Raw genomic sequence first — 9,467 nt, forward strand, 5'->3', positions numbered from 1 at the left:
TTTTTAGTATCTCTTTGATGTATTTAGACTGAGTGATATAGATGTCATTCTCATTCTGTTGAATTTGAAGACCAACAAAGAAATTGATCTCACCAAACATTGACATTTCAAATTTCTTGTTCATTTGTTCTAAAAATTCTTTGCGAAGATCATTATTTCCTATGAACAAAGTATCATCTACAAATATTTTTGCCAAAATAATTTTATTATCTGGTCTTTCCTTGATATACAAGCTACTATTATCATTAGTTCTATGAAAACTAATATGAATAAGATACTTATGCAGTGTTTCATACCATGCTCTAGGGGCTTGCTTCAGACCATACAATGCTTTATGTAATTTTTAGACCATGTCCTTCTTGTCTGGATCAACAAAACCTTCAGGCTATTCAATGTAAACCTCTTCATCCAGTATATGATTAAGAAATTTGACTTGACATCCATATGATAAACTTTGAATCCTTTCTATGTAGCATATGCAAGTAAGGTTCTGACACCTTCCAATCTTGCAATAGGAGAAAAATTTTCTCCATAGTCTACACCATCTTCCTAAGAGTATCCTTTGCATACCAGTCTAGCTTTGTTCCTTGACACCTTACCATCTTCATTTATCTTATTTCTGAATACCCACTTAGTTCCAATCACATTTTTGTCTTTAGGCCTAGGTACAGGAGTCCATGTTTTATTTTTCTCTATTTTCTCTATCTCTTCATTCATAGCTTCAATCCAACTTTCATTTTCTAATGCATCTTTGACATTTCTAGATTCAAAATCAACAAGTAAACAAGTGCCTTTCAACTTACTTCTTGTCATAGTTCCTTTAGATTTATCTCTAATGATCTGATCTGGTGCATGATGTCTCTTGACATACTTAGCTAATATAGGTTCCTTGCCTTTTGAAAACTTTGCATTTTCATCCTCTTGCACTTTAGCTTTAGGTTCTAACTATCTTGTCTACAACTCAGGTCCTTCAGATTTGGTAGGCATTGGTTCAATAGCATCAAAATGTAACTTGAGTTCCTATAGCTTGGTTACTAAAGACTTAAGAGTTGAAGATTCTTGATTGACAAGTGTATCCTGTATTAGGTTCAATGAAAACAAATCTCCTATAGTCTTCTAGTTCCCTTTTGCTTTCTTCTTCAATTCATTCTGCAAACTGATCAACTTTCACATGTGCACTTTCTATGACTTTGTGAGTAGACAAATTCAAACATCTATATTCTTTACTCTTGCAAGAATATCCCAAAAATGTTCCTTCATCACCCTTCACATCAAATTTACCTTTTCTAGATTCTTTCAAAATGTAACATTTTCTTCCAAATACTTTTAGGTAACTTACATTGGGTTTGTAGCCATATCATAACTCATAGGGGGTTTTGAATGAGTCCTTCCTTGGCTATACTCACTTCAAGGTATGAAATGTAGTGTTGGTAGCTTCCTTCCAATATTTGATAACAATGCTCTTTTTAATCATTAAGGTTCTTGCATAGTCCATGATAGATCTATTTCTTCTTTCAGCTATTCCATTTTGTTTAGGAGTTCTAGGTGCTAAAACCTGCCTTTTAATTCATCTTTCAATGCAAAATTTATTGAACTCATGTGAAATGAATTCGCCACCTCTGTCTAACCTCAAGCATTTCAATCTTTTTCCTGTTTCCTTCTCTACTCTAGCCAAATACCATTTGAACTTTTCAAATGCTTTTGATTTCTCTCTTAGGTACATGACAGTCATCATTCTTGAGTAATCATCAACCAAAAGAATGAAGAACTTTTCACTAGTATAACTTTTAATTACAATAGGTCCACATAAATCAGTATGCACAATTTTTAAAACTTCTTCAAACTAATAGTTTTTACTTTTAAAGCTAGTCTTTCCCATCTTTCTAATTTGACAATTCTTACATAGACCAACCTCAGGTTTTTTTATGTTAGAAATGCCTCTTACTTTCCTAAATTTACTTATTTTCACCAAGTTATCAAAGTTCACATGACACAACCTCCAACTTTCTTCAACTTGAGCAATAAAGCATGAACATTCACCAAGTTCAAGATAAAACAAGTTACCTTTTGTTTGAGTGCCTAATCCAATCAATTTTCCTTTGCCATCCAGTAGTCTTTCTTTACCATGCATGAATTCCACTTTGAATCCATTATTGAGTAGTTGTGCCACACTTAATAGATTGTGTTTTAGTCCTTCTACCCAATATGCATTATCACATACAAGTTCTTTGGTCAGGGAGATTCTTCCTTTTCCTTTTATGCAGCAAGGTTCATTATTACCAAACCTCACACTGCCACATCATAGTCTTCAAATTGTTCAAACTTAGTTTTATCACTAGTCATGTGATGAGAACAACCACTATCTATAATCCATGTATCATTTTTGCTCACATAAGAAATAAGTGCCATTTCCTCATCATTATCAAACTCATCCTTTATAACAATGTAAAAAATTTCATCTTCTTCTTCATCATCAGAATCATTAAAATCTTTAGCCATGAAACATGTTTTCTTACCTTTGTCCTTGAATGATTTGAAGTCTTTCTTGCCATTGCACTTGTGACCTTTCTTCTCATCTTTGTTCTACTTATTTGGGCACCTAGTAGCAATATGTCCAATTTCTTCACAAGAAAAATAGATTAGAGGAACCTTACCTTTGTATTTTCCTTTGCCTTTTGAATATTTTCTTGCTAGTAGAGCTTCTTCCACCTTAAGATCACTATCTAAACTCTGATCTAATTCTTCATCACTATCAGACTAAGAATCCTTTATCTTCTTACCTTTCTCCTTTTGTGAAATCTTGGCTTCAAATGTTGATTCAATGTTCTTGGCAGCTAGAACATAATTATCATAGTTATGTAGCTCAAATGCAATCAATCTTCCAACTATGGCCTCTAAATTTATCTTATGATTTGCTTCACATCTTCTTTCTTGAATTGCAAAAACTTTGATTGCATAAATAAGAAGTAGTGTCCTAAGAACTTTACTCATAACTATTTCCTCCTTGATATCTCCTCTAGATGCTTTCATTGCACTAACACATGCTTTAACTCTTTCAACATATTTTGTAATTTTTTCATCTTCTCTCATCCTCATTTGATCAAATTGACCTCTCAAACTTTCTAATTTGGCTCTTCTCACATTAGCATCACCTCCATAGATCTCTTTCAGCTTGTTCCACATTTCAAAGGTAGTTTTGAAATCCTTGATATCATCAAATTCTTCATAACTTAGGGTAGATGCAATATATATCATCTTGTTGTTGTGGGTCTTCTTTGTAGCAATATCATTGACAGATAATGTGCCAGAAGGTTCTGCATATTTTTCGTCAACGTACTTCAGCCCTGTATCACCAATAGAAGCTAGATGAAGTCTCATCAATCCCTGCCATGCTGAGAAGTTGTCCCTATTAATTCTTGAAATTTCCCTCTTGTAAGACATATTGATCTTTAGCTTAGATCCTTGAAATCTTTCCTGCAAGTGCAAAAAGCTCTGATACTTATTGTTGGAATTATAGATAGAGTAACTGAGAGGGGGGTGAATCAGTTACCACAAAAAAAACCCACAAATCCCTTAGATGTCAACAAGTTACTTACTGCTATCACTCGGTAAACATTCACAAAAATGTTGTAACTTGGTAGATTAACTTGTTACTAATCTTTAAGCATTTAGAATCATTAACATGCACACAAAAGCAAATAACATGAACACAAGAGACACCAGATTTAATGTGGAAACCCAATATGAGAAAAACCACCAAGTAACTAGCTACCAATTTTCACTCTTCTAAAGTGAGCCCTATTAAGAGCCAACCCTATTGAAGGTTACAAAACACATTGTTAGGTGTGACCCTTTTAGAGGATTTAATCACCATGTTAAGAGTGGCCTTGCCAGAGGTCTTTAGAACAATTCAATGAAACTGTCACCTTATCAAAGGATTTACAAAATGGCTACTAAGCCAACTCTATTAAGAGATTTTGGAAACACTGCTACAATGGTTAGAAAGTAAGAATGAATTGACCTGAATAAGATGCAACTGAATTTGCTGATTACAAATCTCTATTCTGCACCATTAGATCCTCCTTGATCAAATATAGCTTTGCTACTCCTTAGTGATCTCTAATCATCCTTCAAAGTTTTCTCTCTCAATAATTAGTCCTCCTTCACATTCATATCACATCAAATCCATCATCATCACACTTAGAATTCATAACTTGACCTCTTATATATACCATTTAGATTATCAAATCGGTTCATTCAAAAGTTACATATACCAATAAAGCATACATTAGTCAGATACAAATATTATATTAAACAAATAAACTTTATTTCCCAAAAAAATGAAATTCTTCATTGGCCGACCCAACTCAGTAAACGCTACTCCAAAAATAATTTCTTGAGTTAACCATCTCAACTTGGTTAACACTGCAAATTTTGCGAAATCCTTTTGCTACCTAGTGAACTCAATATGAACTGAATTTCCTTCACTAACCATGAGAGCTCAATAAGAATTATTCTTTTCCATATTTTCTTTTGATGACCAAGTAAACTTGATAACAACCAAATTTCCTTTGCTAACCTTGAAATCTCGGTAATAACTATCTGCATAAGGTAAAGTCTAAGAACACTCAGTAGAAATTGTAAACCTTCTTTGCTAACCTTCTGAGCTTAGTGGACTCTGCCTTGTGCCTTGCTAATCAACTGAGCTTGGTAGACTCTGGCTGATAATTGATATGAGATTTATTTAACATCAAATACAACACATAATTGAACAATTGTATCCAACATCTATCTCATCCTAATGATGGATCATAGAGTGTGATACAAAATGTTGATGCTACAAAAACATACACAATCAAATCCAAAAACAAAATTACATTACAAATGGATTGTGAAGATCTGATATTATTAAATGTGGAGCCAAATCAAAGTCAAAGGTTGATCTTTCCCCACTTTATTCAACTCATTTTTCCCCCAAATTTTACTACGAGGGTTTTGAGGTAGCACCCCATCCTCTAGGGGTCAAGGGGAAATTCTCCTTGCAGCTTCCAAAAGGAACTCCCTAGTTAGTTACAAGGGGTAGAACCCCTTGTGGGGTCTTAGAGTCAGTATCCTTAGGTGTGTTTCATGTCATGATACAAGGCAAGGTTGGTGGCCAATGCCCTAGAAGCCAAAAATGATTTTACTATTGTAAAAGATGTTGGGAGTTATATTTTTCTATTTATTGGCTTATTCTGACCCTAATTTTTTGAGTGACAAAAAGACTATATAAAATGGCTTATGATTAGGGATTTTATAATCTATGATAAAATTGTAGCTTCTTGCAGTGGTATTGAGCTATATGGAATTACAAATTGTAATTAGGTTGTAATCACTAGATAATAAGAATATTGGACTCATTATTTTGTGGACATAGCCCAAGGATTGGGTGAACCACATTAAATCTTTGTGTATTGTGTTCTCTATCATACAATTTGTTATTTTTCTAATATTTATTATATTTTCATGTAATTTTTATTTTTGTCTATTATATCCTATCAGAAATCACTGGAAAATAAGAATATTAGACTCATTTTTTGGTGGGTGTAGCCCATGGATTGGGTGAGCAAAGTTAAATCTTTTTTCTTGTTTTTTCGACTATGTACTTTATTCCTTTTTGATATTAATTATATTAACATATAATTTCTATTCCCATCTTCTTAATCCTAAAAAATGGATGACAATGTAACATTCTCTATGTGAAAGCTAGAGGATATTTAATTTATTGTGATTGACTAAAGATTTGTAATGTCTTGCCTTCTATTTTCAAAAATTTATATACTCATTGTGCTTGATGAGAATATCCTAAGAGGGTCCCAAGTGGCTCCCCTACCCAATTTTTCTTTCCATTTTTCCAATGGAGCATAAGGAAATATTACTAAAGTAAAATCTTTTTCCTGGTGGTTTGGTCTCCTCTTTGCCACCACTCAAGATAGATTATTTCTTTTAAAATGAAAACTCAATATCATTTATAGAGAAATTATTGGGGCTAAATTATTAAAGATGAAAGGCTCCATTTTTTTTTTATAGATTTAGTTGCATGGTCACTTGGGGGATTAGAAGTTATAGACTGTATGGTAGAAGAACACAATCTCTCCTCGATAAGTTCCTAGTTTTTCATCCTAATGTTAATCAAGTTAGAATATGAATAGATGTTGTGTGGAAACACCAAATGAAATTTCATTATTACAAATATGGCTAATAGCTTATTTATTTTTAGATTTATCACTCATGAATATCTAATTAGGATTCTACCTAGGTTGTAAACATGGATAATAAGAATATTGGACTCATTGTTTGGTGAGTGTAGCCCAAGGATTGGGGGAAACATGTTAAATATTTGTTTATTGTGTTCTTTTCTAGGAAATTTATTATTTTTATGATATTGGTTATATTTGCATGTAATTTTTATTTATGTCTATTTAATCCTAACAAGTGGTATCAAAGCAAGGTTGATTTTAGTTATCCTCTATGGGAAAGTCTCACAATTAAGTTGAATTCTCATGTTTGGGTGAGAGTGACAAAAAATGAGGGTAAGCTAAAGGTTGAGAATTTTAATGGGTAGAGCTTTCAGATATGAAAAATGAAAATGGACTGTCTTTATTAGAAAGATTTATGGTGATCATTGCAAGGAAAATCAAAGAAACTGACCACTATTGCATATGAGGACTCATATATTCTAGATATAAATGTACTTGGAAGTATTCATTTATGCTAGTACAATTGATGGTATTTAATATTATGAGAGCTAAGATGATAGAAGAAATGATGTAAACCATACCAAATCTATATGAAAAGCCCTCCACTTTAAACAATGTATTTCTCATGAAGAATTTATTTAAAATGAAGATGATAGAAGGCAGATCTTTTGCAGATCATTTAAATGATTTTAATATAGTTTCCATTTAGTTATCTTCTATACATATTAATTTTGATGAAGAAATAAAGGCTCTCTTGATTTTATGTTGTTTTCTAGAAATTTGGAATGGCTTGTTAACAGTTGTGAGTAATTTTTTTTTATGGATCCAATATCTAAAAATTTGATGAAGTGATTGGTTTTATTCTAAATGAGGAAACTCATAAGAAAATCTCAAGTGGATCTACATTTGGAAGTGTTTTTGGTTTTGTTTATTTGGGGGATAATAAACCCTATCATATTTTTTGAAAGGGAAAAGCTTAGATTAAGTTGCAAAATGGGTATCATTGACTACTACAAGAGGTAAGTCATGTTTCAAAGCTAAGTACGAAGGCATATTTAATTTCATTATCAAAACTAGGTGAAAATGGTTTCATAGTTACTTTTAAAGAATTTTTTTTGAAGGTTTCAAAAGGTTCCTTAAGAGTAGAAAAAGGTGTGAAAGTAGGCACCTTTATCTTTGTACAAATCATATTGTTCCTTGTACTTCAATTGTTTTGGAAAAAAAAAAGAATATTTAGGAACAATTATTCTATATTCTAAAACAACACTATGGCACAATAGACTTGGGCACATGAGTGAGAAAGGTATGAAATTACTTCACTCAAATAAAGTTTAACTAGGTCTAAAATGTGTGTATGGAAAATAAAAGAGAATTAGTTATGTTAAAAGTGGGAAGGAAACAAAAATAGAAAAAAAAGAGCTTGTGTATAAATATGTATGAGAACTAGAAGGAAATGAAAATTGAGAAATTAGAGCTTGAGCATACAGATGTATAGGAAGAAAATTAGAAATCTTCCCTTGGTGGACCTTAGTATTATGTTAAATTTATTGGTGATGCAACTAAAAAAAGTATGGTTTTATTTCCTTGGACAAAAATCTGAATTTTTTCAAACATTTTGGAAATGGAAATGCTTGGTTGATAATTAGACTAGTAAATATTAAAATATCTCTTATTTGATAATGGGAGTAAATATTTCAACAATAAATTTGAATATTATTGTTCCACTAATAGTATCCACAGGTAGAAAACCATTCCAAGGACTCCACAAGAAAATGGAGTGGTTGAATACATGAACATGACAATAATGGAGCATATAAGAAGCATGCCATTTCATGTTGGGGTACCCTTAAACATTTGGGTTGATGGTGTCAATACTTTTGTATGTTTGATCTATAGAGGTCCCTATACTCCTTTGGATTGTGGTATTCTAAAGAAAACATGGGATGGTAAGAAGGTGGGTTATTTTTTCTCAAAACCTTTGGTTGTGAATCTTTTGCACATATAGATTCTAAAAATAGAACCAAGCTGGAAGCTAAGTCAAAGAAATGTGTATTTTTGTATATGGCATTAATGAATATAGTTATAACATTTGGGATTTTAAAAATCATAAAATTGTAAGAAGCAAGGATGTCATATTTAATAAGAAACTATTGTACAAATGTCTATTTTAGAAGAAAGAAATTGATTATATAGTGCTAACTATTAGAGAAGGAAAAACCTTTGTCTCCAACTTATGTGCATGCATTCACCTCACACAACCATGTCATCCTACTAGAGGGTATTTGTTTTTTGGTATTTTCAAGGACTCAATAACATATATGTTCAAAGGTTACCCTTGAGGTAGGGGCCACTATTATATACCACCTTCTAGCATCCAGGTGCATGCCTATGGTGAGGATCTATAGGAGAGATTCTTACCCTTTCTTTCACAAAGATTATGCCCCTTTCGGAGGTGAACTAGGTAGATAATATCGACAAAGTTTTTAATAGGCTTTCATTCACATTAACCCTTGGTGGCCTCACAAGTGAGGTTAAGGCCTCTCAACCAAACTGACATCAAGAAGTGAAAACACTTGGCAAAGAAAGACTAGGAGTAGCACCACTCAGTACAACAATAAAGCCTCCTCAAGGTATGTGATATCCATAATCAAGAGGAGGGAATTAACATGGCTTTGGAGTCTCTCTCTACAATTATTCTTTATTATATTGAGTCAGAATCATCGATGAAAGGTTTGTACTCACTTAAGTCATTTGTAGAGGTTGGATCACTCTAGTAGACTCACTAAAGGTGACTCAAACTTGGTTTGGATTCAAGGGTCTAATTTTTTTGATTTTCCTAAAAGTGAAAAGAGCGTACTCCTCTACCTCTTCACCTTACCCAAATAGGAAAAATAGATTCATCAATGAGCTAGCTTATCAATCCTAACACATCTAGAAGCTGCTAGGTTTTTTATTTTCGCAAAGGGAAAAGAGCAGACTCCCCTCACTAAAATACTTATTAAGAGAATGATACCTTCCTTTCCTTCAAAGGGTACCATAGTTCAAAGGGGTTTGGATTTTTAATTTACTCTTAGGCATCACTTCCACATAATAAAGAGCATAATCCCCTATCCCTTCATCTCAAGCCCTAGAGAAGTCCACAAGACCTATTTAAACTATGTAAAGAAAACATGAAAAAAAAAAAAAAAAAAAAAAATTGTGGGTTTGAAATTATCTTCAACAAGATAT

The sequence above is a fragment of the Cupressus sempervirens genome, chromosome 3, assembly GCF_028749045.1.
Source record: "Cupressus sempervirens isolate cs-2001-9-10 chromosome 3, ASM2874904v1, whole genome shotgun sequence".
NCBI classification, from domain to species: domain Eukaryota; kingdom Viridiplantae; phylum Streptophyta; class Pinopsida; order Cupressales; family Cupressaceae; genus Cupressus; species Cupressus sempervirens.